Genomic DNA, 10203 nt, shown 5'->3' on the forward strand with positions numbered 1-10203 from the left:
CTAACTTTGGTAAGTTCAATTATGCATTGTGGGCAGGCAACTGTTGCTAAGGACCCACTACTTCACACCCAGCACCTAATGCAATTAACTGCCCACATGGAAAATGTGTATTTTGGGAAATAAAACATATAGCGAGGGGACAGAGTAACATCGATATGTTTTATTTATTTATTACTAAAGATGATGTGTTTGAGCTATGTTGTTGTGTGTTTGCTGGAGCAAAGCAACCTGCAGAGTAAATGTTTTGCAACAGGAGGTGTTGAGGGCAATCAGTTATAATGTGAAAAGCCAGACAACAAGATAATAGAGTTTAATATATGAGACTGAAAATACCTGGGCTACATGTTGTCGAACTAATAAGAGATAAAAAACAAAAGGGATGAAAAAGTGCACAGATTCTGTGCCTCTAGGCAACAATACGTTTGGTTTAATAGGATTGTTCTATCACATTAGGCTATTATGCATCCAGGAACCAACAAAGAGAACATTTTGATTCAAATGAATCACCAGATGTGTTTCATGTATAGGACCTATTTGATGTATACTCAAGGGTATAGGTGTAACAATGCTACTATCTACTATATCTCAGTTTATTGAATATAAATATCTCTAATGTACCTGTATTCAGATTTATATCGGACATGGAATTTGTAGAAGATGTCTATATTGCTGATTTTCTAGTCCTGTTTATATAGTTAGATTAAAAAATTTAATATAAGTCATTACTGAGACCAAATAAAAGTTGGGTGACTCTCAATGGTCCAGGTGGATATGAAACATGAAACGAGTTTTTATTAATGGCAAAATTCAAGTCCGAGGAGCACTTTGTTTTTCTTCTTCAAAGAGAACATCAATGCTAGATTTCAAAGGGAGGATATGCATAGCTGCCTCTACAGGTTAAAGTTATAAGTCTATCTATAATGTGGTGACATGCTGCACAGGTTGTGGGATAAGCATATTATCAGTTGGCAGGGCGAGAACACTTTGAATTGGTTGAATTTACTCTTTGCAGTTAGACCAAGGTGTCCATGACATTTTTGGAATATTTTGCATGATTTTAAAAACGAGATGATCTCTGTACTTGAGCTTGTCAGTTTCTCTCTATAGTCTAGTGCATCTGACGCAGGGTGCCACGCTTCAATATGCGATTATGAGGTAAAATTATGCCGACCTTTATCCTGAACTGCAACAAATCTTCTGAAAAGCCGATTAAAAGCCCAAGGTGAAGCCATTAAATGTGTTGTCATATCGAACCAACACTCTAATTATCTTAAATGTTCACAATTAAAAACTATGGAGTGCTTGTATTTTTTGTGATCACAATAGTTGCATTATATTTCATTGGCAGGACTAATTGTTTCAGTTCTTAGCCCTATCCCTGAGGGGTTTGGAGGGTTCTACTCTAATGATTAACTTTTTATAAACTTGTTCCCACCTCAGGCAGCTAAACACAAAGAACAACCCCAAAGCTATTAGTTGAAGCCCACAATATAGAGACTGTAAACAAGACCTGTCCCGACAGGGCAACTGATGTACATTACAAGTGGAAAGTCGACCGTATCAGTGGCTGCAAGTGCCTCACTCTCTATCTACCACGTATCTATTTCAGCAGGTTTTATCTCGTAGAGAAGATGTGGTAATGAAACAGGATTGAAGTTGTTTAGAGAAACATTACACATCCAGATAGTAACACAGACAACCAAAGCTGAAACTCGATTTCTCAGGGGAGTCGCCACAAGCCCAGGACAAACAGTTGTAAAGGAACTGAAATGCACTCAGAAATCGAAACTCTTTCTCCTTTTTTCTTCCCAGGCGTGTGTGTGTGTGTGTGTGTGTGTGTGTGTGTGTGTGCGTGTGTGTGTGTGTGTGCGCGCGCGTGTCCGTGTGTGTGTGTATTTTTTCTTGTCCTAATCCTCCGAGTTTTTGGAGGGGAAACCAACTGTGGGCTTTCTATTGTAACCCCATGGGACGATAATGCCTCTATTTCAACTGAACACTTCAGAAAATCTTAAAATCTCCACCCCTCTCTTCTTTCTCAGTCGGTCTCTCTCTCTCTCCTTCCCCTTTTTATCTGTCTTTTTGCCCTCATGGTTGACCAAAAGAAAAATCTCCTGCTGCCAGAGGAGCTTGTCCCAAAGCAATTACAAGCCTGGCTATTTCTTTACCCTCAGCTAAACATATTGCCGCCTGATATTGCATGACTTCCTTCTCCTACCTCCTCTAACCGAAGATAACAGTGGAAAGTACACTCATACTGCGGTGAAATTGTCTGGGGAAAGTTCTCAGAGACTTGGCCTGTGAAGTTAAGCCTTTGGAAAACCCTCTCTTTGATTGCAGTCTGAAATTAAGAGCCCTCCCTCACTGGCAGTCTGGCTGGACAAAACCAAGAACATCAGACCGTGCTTGTAATGGGAAAGTTAATGGGATTGCTGCAGTGACAACATGCACATTATAACAACATACATGTGTTCAGGTCATTTTCAAAGCGACTTTGAGTTTCAAGAAAAATGCAATACAGTATATTATTATTATTTTCCTTGTTTAAGCTCACATTAGTGATGAGTGGGGACCATCTAGTTCATGTTGGTCAATTACTCAATACTTTTTTGTAATTTCATTTCAAAATAAGATTTAAACCGTGATTCCTTCTGTGTACCAGACACCATGTGTTCAATTCAGTTGTATTTATAATGGTCTTTTCGCACGCAGCCTTTACAGAACAGTTATGTACTGGAGACCTTTTTATATGGAATTCAAGGCCATAACAGACACATAAAGCCAACAATATGACAATATATGACACATGAAAATGGTTCATTTCACTGTTAAAAAGACTGTGTAATGTGGTGAACATCCTTTAGCGCAAACCATCAATGACAAACACTCAGTTCGCCACTGCGTGTTCATTGCAAACCGAGTATGAAATTCACGCGAAGGTCGGCTGACGCCACCCTTCATTTTCTCTGTGACTAAACACAAACAGTGTTTTTCTTACTACCAGGTGCTGACATATTGTCCTGGAAGACTGTGTGTTTTCCCCCTGGGGAAGAGGGAGGACTGGGTCAGCCTGTGTGCCAGGCTTGACAGAGTGAAATGGAGGTGACAGGAAGTTGATGAGGGAGGCCCCAAGCGTTACCTCCAAACTCTGTGCCCTGGAGTGTGTTTCACTCTGCCAGCCGGTAATGAACCTGTGAGGCTCCACTCACCTGTCACCCAGTCACTGTTTACCGCCCCAGAGACAGACAGAGACAGGCAAACACACACACACACACACACACACACACACACACACACACACACACACACACACACACACACACACACACACACACACAATGTTCAATATTCAGTATTACCAACAGATGAGTTGTTTGTTTGCAGACAACAACACATTTCGTATGCTACCTCAGTCAGTCAAACCCATTTTGTGAAGCACATGAATTTGCTGTAAGGCTATAGACACTGCAGGCAAACACATTGTTGTTTCAAGCACTGAGCAATTTTGAGATATTTGTCTACGTTGCTTCCATAACATGATTACTTTTATAATAGTATAAATAAATGGACCAAAATGTTAATGTAGGTGTTTATTTTACTCCCATACAAGCATCTTTAAAGGCCATTATCTCAAAACTAGACTTTCCATAATCATTCTTAGCATTGTGCACTTCAACTGATGTATGATACATTTTGTTATTTAAAAACATGAGTTTTACAGTATTTTTTTATTTTTTTTTATAAAATAAAAAGGCTGTATTCAAAATCTGTTTTGTAAAAACTTTGGACTCTAAAAGGTGTTGTAGTTACTAAAAAAATAAACTATGTAGTAGGTAATGTTATTAGGTATGTAATAGTCACTACAATGTTGTGTCTCATTGTAAAGTGTTACTGGGCGTATAGGTGTGTGTGTGTTCTTCCATGTCACCACTCTGAGCTCCTGCTTCCAGCACAATCTCTCTCTCTCTCTCTCTCTCTCTCTCTCTCTCTCTCTCTCTCTCTTTATCTCTCTCTCTCTCTCTCTCTCTCTCTTTCCTCCATCCCTCAGACCCACTGATGGAGAACATAACCTACCATATCTGTAAGCAGACAGAGGATGTTCCCTCTCACTCTATCCCTCTTGCTGAATATTCTCTCTTTCTCATTTCACTTTTTGGTGAACCATAAAAATACTGGAGTAACAAAGAGCTAGGAATTATTTCTGGGTACTAGGAAGGAAATACAAGTTGAATTAATTTCCTTTTCATTGATAATGTAAGTCATCTGGTAGTAGTCTTTGCCTTAACAATGTAATGCCACTGTCGCATGTGCTTCTAAGAGACAAAATATACTATTTGCAAGGCAATAAGAGGTTGTTTTCATTTAACCTAACTACCATTTCTTTATTTAGTGTTATTAAAGCCAACAGTGGGGAATTTACAGGAAATGAGAGGAGAGAAAGATGGGACAATGGTAACAATGAACCAGGGACATTATGGTTCATGGTTGATTTCTTAACACCAAAGCTGTTGTTTTTGTAGTCAGGATAATCCCAGCATTTCATTAAAGAAATATCCGAATCACAAAGCACAACACTGTGTCGTGCTACGCTTTGTGGAAACCGTATTAAACATTCAGCCGCTTAAATGAACGCCCTTTCATATTTTGGGTCAGTTTTGTTTGAACTGCTTTGGGCTGTTTTGTTCTCAGTTGCCATAATGAGGCCTTCTGAATATGCTAGAGCTTTTGATTTGCCTCTGATGTGGCAATTCTCAAATAATTTGGTTGTTGTCTAATTTTTTTAATGTGCCATTCCTCTGCCTTGTGATCTAACAACTGGGCCGAGGGAGGTGTTGATGGATGCAAGAATTCCTCTACCTCTCCGTATCGTATCTTGAGGTGTTTGTCAAGCCGGTTCCTACTTTGGAGCGGTCCAGCCAAATCCTGAGGATTAGTTTAAAGCCTACTTGTAATTATACCGGGCCTACACATTCGGTTTCACCGGAAAATATGTCACATTATCAAAAATGGAGAAGCTTTAACTTTCATTCACTAATATGACTATTAAAGCCATCTCCTGTAAGCAAACTAAATAGCATACATAATTTGTCAGTAAAAATTTAAACCATTGGCTATGACAAAAAATCATAGTATCGGTATTTATAGAGAAGAATTGTACTTCTCCTGCTATCAGCATCTCTTGTGTCCTTTTAACCTCATTCTGTAGACGAAGCCTCATCAATTTTAATAACAGTAGGCAACACCGTAGTAATGAAGCTGACTGGGACAGAGTCTTTCTGTTTTTCCTCATTTCCCTCTTTCATTCTCTCCTATTTTCTGTGTTGGTATCAAAGTCAGCTTGAAGCCACATTATTCTATCAGCATGGTCGCCCATGGCAGCACTTCACCCACCGTGAAGCAATCGATGATGAAGGTGTGCGGCACGGGAAGCAACTTCTGGCTCCGGCGGGGAATGTTTGCCTTTCCCAATAAAGCTTTTTTTTTTGTAAAGAGACAAAATGAAATAGAATAGAAATGAACAAACCCTGTGGGATGAGAAATACTTCTGTGAGGTGATTTAGTTTGGTCTGTCCAGTTTACTGGTCTGGGTGATTTACCACAGCACTCTATCTGAACTCAATCAGCTGGGATAATTGAAACGTATTTTAATTAAAACATTAGCCATCAATCAAAAGGAAATCCACCCCACAATAAAGTTGACCATGCAATACCAATGGACTATATTAGTGTCTTTGACTGGGGCTGTGTGTTAAATAACATTACATTGTGTTATAATTCCTGAAATGTTTTGACAAAAATAAAAATAAATCCCAAGCCCATCCTATCAACTCTACTACACACTAATAGGGCCATGTCCTGGAAAAATAATAAAATTACCAGAATGAATTCTTAATTTTAGAAGAAAAAATATGACTTCATACTCCTAATAATACAATTCTATTCCTGTAATTTATTCATTGATTTATGTTCCTCAACGTGGGGCCTGAAACTCCATCGTACTAAATGCAAAGGTGTCATATAATTGATTGTGACCTTTTTATGAACAGCGAACACAGCAGTATCTGTATAGCAGTGACAGGGACCCCCAGCTCAGGGCCGCAGTGTCTCCTCATGGCAATATGTGGCACCAAAAAATCTTTAAAAAACACAATACATGCAACGGGAGTCAGGCCAGGCAGGCAGGGCTCAGAGGAACCAAAGGTCGTTGTCTCTCAATAAATCAGTGGAGGCAATAGCAGGGATGATTGTATAGGCTGGCGGCCATAGTGCAGCTATTACTTATCCCCCTGTCAGCATAAGGGGTTCAGTCATTGTGCTCAGGCCAGCAGTGGGTCACACAGCACTGCCAGAGGTGGCTCAGAAACATACAATTAAAAGTCCCTCATGCATATATACAAAACGCATGCTTCTCTGCAAGTACAAATAGGATAAAACTGCTCATTACAACTGTGGATATCTGCAGTGCTGTGTGTGTTTGTGTGTTTATGTGTGTGTGAGTCACACCAGCTTGCTGCAGTTCCTCCTGACCTTATAAGGCCGCGGCTAATCTGCAGTCAGTCTGTACTGTCATTTTGTCCTGTCATTTGTCACTCTCCAAGCAACCCTTGCGTTCACACATTCATCAATGAATGTCAAACAATGGCTTCGGTGATTTAAAATCATAGTGCAATTATGGGGCTGTATGTATTGACGTGATTAAACTGTAATATTCCAGGAGTATAGGACAAGGCCCCGAGTGTTTGTTTTAACAATGTTGATGGACGGAAAAGCCCGGAGGAGAGGATGTTGTTGCACCTCTGACTGGATACAAGAAAATAAAGTCACAAGAGGAAATGAAGGAAGAGGTAAAGATGAGAGTGTAGATGAGAGTGTACAAGTAGGGGAAGTTGTCTTCCAATACCGATGCTCCCCAGTGCCACCACCCACTATATGTGTAAACTGTCCTTCATAAGGCTGGGAAGTCAAGGTCATTCACTGCTACATCAGAGTGATTCAGGGCCAATAAAACCCTCACTGCCCCAATATTGAACTGCGAGGCAGAAGATGATTTGTTTTCCACTTGCCGACTCTCAAGACCATTCAAAGCCCCACTGGACACTCCCAGCAATACAGTATATGAACCGTAGCACTCTGCTGCTATTCAGCACCTGTAACCTGCAATCCTCCAGATAGTTCTCCTCTCTGCCGTGTTATAACTGATTGATTTATCTACTGGAGCCTGGGTCAGTTTTACCTTGATCTGGACATACATTGCACTTCATTCTGCTCTCTCTATAATAACAATGGAGTATGGACACCTTGCAGATATGACAGGATCCCACATGTTGACATTTCTTTTTTAGAAGGGCTGGAATTACAGAATTAACCAAGGTGTTGTTGATTGAAAAGCACATTGTCAAACCTCTTTGGTTCCAGTTGCTTAGATGTGTGAGATTGCTGCTTATCTCTGTATAATATAACCGTGAATTGAATCACTTTGTGTTGGTTTGACCAAGACAAAATACATGACACAAAGCATTACTTTGTTTGTACATTCTTTTAAAGCATACATGCAAAGTATGTTGAAAAAGTAACCCATTGTTTTTTTTTACAGGAAGTGAGCAAACAAAAGACTCACCATAGCAATGGTGAATTATCCTTAACAGCGGTCAGTTATTGAGAAATATCAGACTGTAGAAGGCTGTGATAGACCAATACGAACACACCATGTATCAGCGCTGATAATAATTCACTGTCTACACTATATCATAGAAAGAGACTGTTTACGCAATCCCAGAGACCTAGGCATGCAGCATCACAGACAAGATCTAGCTAAATGGACTGTCACCTCTGTGGCAGGGAGAGGAAACTAGAGATAGTGCAGGAGATGGAGCAGTACCAGCTAGACATAGTTAGGCTCACCTCTTTGTTAGCAGCCGAAATGAGTTTTGTCCATAGCAGGCTGGTCTCTTGAGATGGGTTGAGCCCAGTAATCTGGAGCTCAGAGTAGAGCTGCTGTTCCCTCACATTGAAAGGACCCAGTTACAGTGGATGGAGCATCTGATTCCCTCCTGGCCGCCTTCCTTTGAAAGTTTTCCGGGCACATCCAACAGGGGAGATGTTATATCTCATCTGGCTTGGGAGCACCTCAGGATGTCCCTCAAGCCTTGCTAAGCCCACAGCCACCAGAAAGTTATACAGTTTGTGGAAAGTTATCTGGTTGATAAAAACTGGTTATGAGATTCAAACTCCATATCACTCTTGTTTATCATTGATTGATTGAATTGTATGTAGGACTTAATCAAAAGAAGAGAGCTGTGCGTTTATATCATTAATGAGTGATGTACGTATGTATTCTTAAGACGTACTACAACATGTAGAGAGCTAGAGTAATTTGACACATGACAAAACCTTTGGCATTTCTAATAAACAATGTGAAACAACACAGGATACCTCATGTACAACATATACTACCCGTGTGTTCTGCCGCAGGTCTCAATAGATTGAAAACCAGAGTTCTGGCTGCTGTAGCGTTGTAAAATATGCCGAGCCACAGGCTCACAAACTCATTTGGAAAACTTTTATTGACTATCCATCATCCAGCAGGGTTACAATCTGTCAGTTCAAATAGCGACACTCAAACAACACAACACAAAAAACCTTGCCCAGTGTCTTCGGATGCATCGTAGTATCATAATGAATGAGGCTCCAGTTTCTTTTCTTTTCTTTCTTCTATTTTTTACGATAATAAGAACTCAAAATAGACGCTGTCATCGGATGTATGCCTTCTATCAAACCAAATTCACTTTTGCTTCGGAGAAAGACATCGCCATAAAACAAAACATAATAACAATACATATTCAAATGAAAAATGCATCCTGAGGATACAATGGGAAATATTCTACAAGAACCCCCACATACCTCTGGAGCACAATAAATTTTTGTCTTTACCATAAAAATCTTTAGAGATATTTCACTGATATGCACTAATATTATGTATATAAATTAACTACAATTGTTTAATGAATTTCATAATGTAAAATCATTATGGCAATTTGAATAACACTGCAAGAAGGCTGTAAATATACATATACTTTATATTAGTGTATGAAGGCCGCTCATCTACAATGCATTGCACCTGCATAATTCAATCAAGTCGTGGGTAAAGCTGTCAATTCATATGTAAATTGGTTAATTGATGGGAGAAAGTGTATATATTCAAGACTTAACTAATAGATTTTTATTATGGCTCAGGATAAGAGTGTATTATTTTTTAAGTCAGAGTCACTGACTCTACCCCACTGCCCCCTGTGGCTGATTCACAATCACTTCTCCACAATCAAAAATAAATCTGTTTCGGTGTTTCATTATGATGACTCAGAAAGTTCTGTATGTATATATCATGACCTACAGGTTTACTCATCTTCACTTTTCAAATTAAGACGCAGACAGCGGAGAAAGGAATTTCTAAAAACAGGGACACCGTGACTTTTTCTCTGTCTCAATGACAAACTTGTGTGAATGGTGTTCCTCCTTAAGCTTCCTCGGGGGAGGCTGGATTGAAGTGAAAGCCGTCCGTGCTTTACCTCTGCTGTCGGAGGAGATTTCAAGGTAGAGGACAAGAGCGCTCTCCTCCCACACACAACGCTGAAGCCTCACCTAGACTTTTAAAGAGACACACACATCGCACACAGGCCAGCAGACAGTCCACAGGCCAGGAGGGAGATCAATGATGCAACATATGATGCTGCTGTGCATAACCTGACTGTTAAATGGATGGAAGAGATGGACAGCGAAATGTATCACAGAATTATAATGTTGGCCAAAAACATTAAATGTAGAAAAGCAATGCAGACATATCACCCCACATCAGAGTTTAACCTTACTTATGCTGTTGTGGCCTGATGGGAGCAAATCAATGCAGCCAAGGAAGAGTGGAGGCAGTTTTATTTTTATTCAGTACTTAGAGACTTTCTCATTTTCTTGTGAAAGCCCTGAATGTGATATAAGTGATTCTGTGGAATGAGGTATGGTCTACCAATGTAATTCTGGTTTCTTCATTTACTTAAAAAATGTACCGATGACATTTGCACTAATTTTGATGTAATGAAAATGGGTGGGATTTAAAAAATAAAATAAAATCAAGAGCTTAATGTGTATGTGCTTGTCTTTGTAAAAGACATATGCAATGATGTGTTTTACAAGGACAAGCACATACACATATGA

The sequence above is a fragment of the Ammodytes marinus genome (genome assembly GCF_949987685.1).
Source record: "Ammodytes marinus genome assembly, chromosome: 6".
NCBI lineage: Eukaryota > Metazoa > Chordata > Actinopteri > Uranoscopiformes > Ammodytidae > Ammodytes > Ammodytes marinus.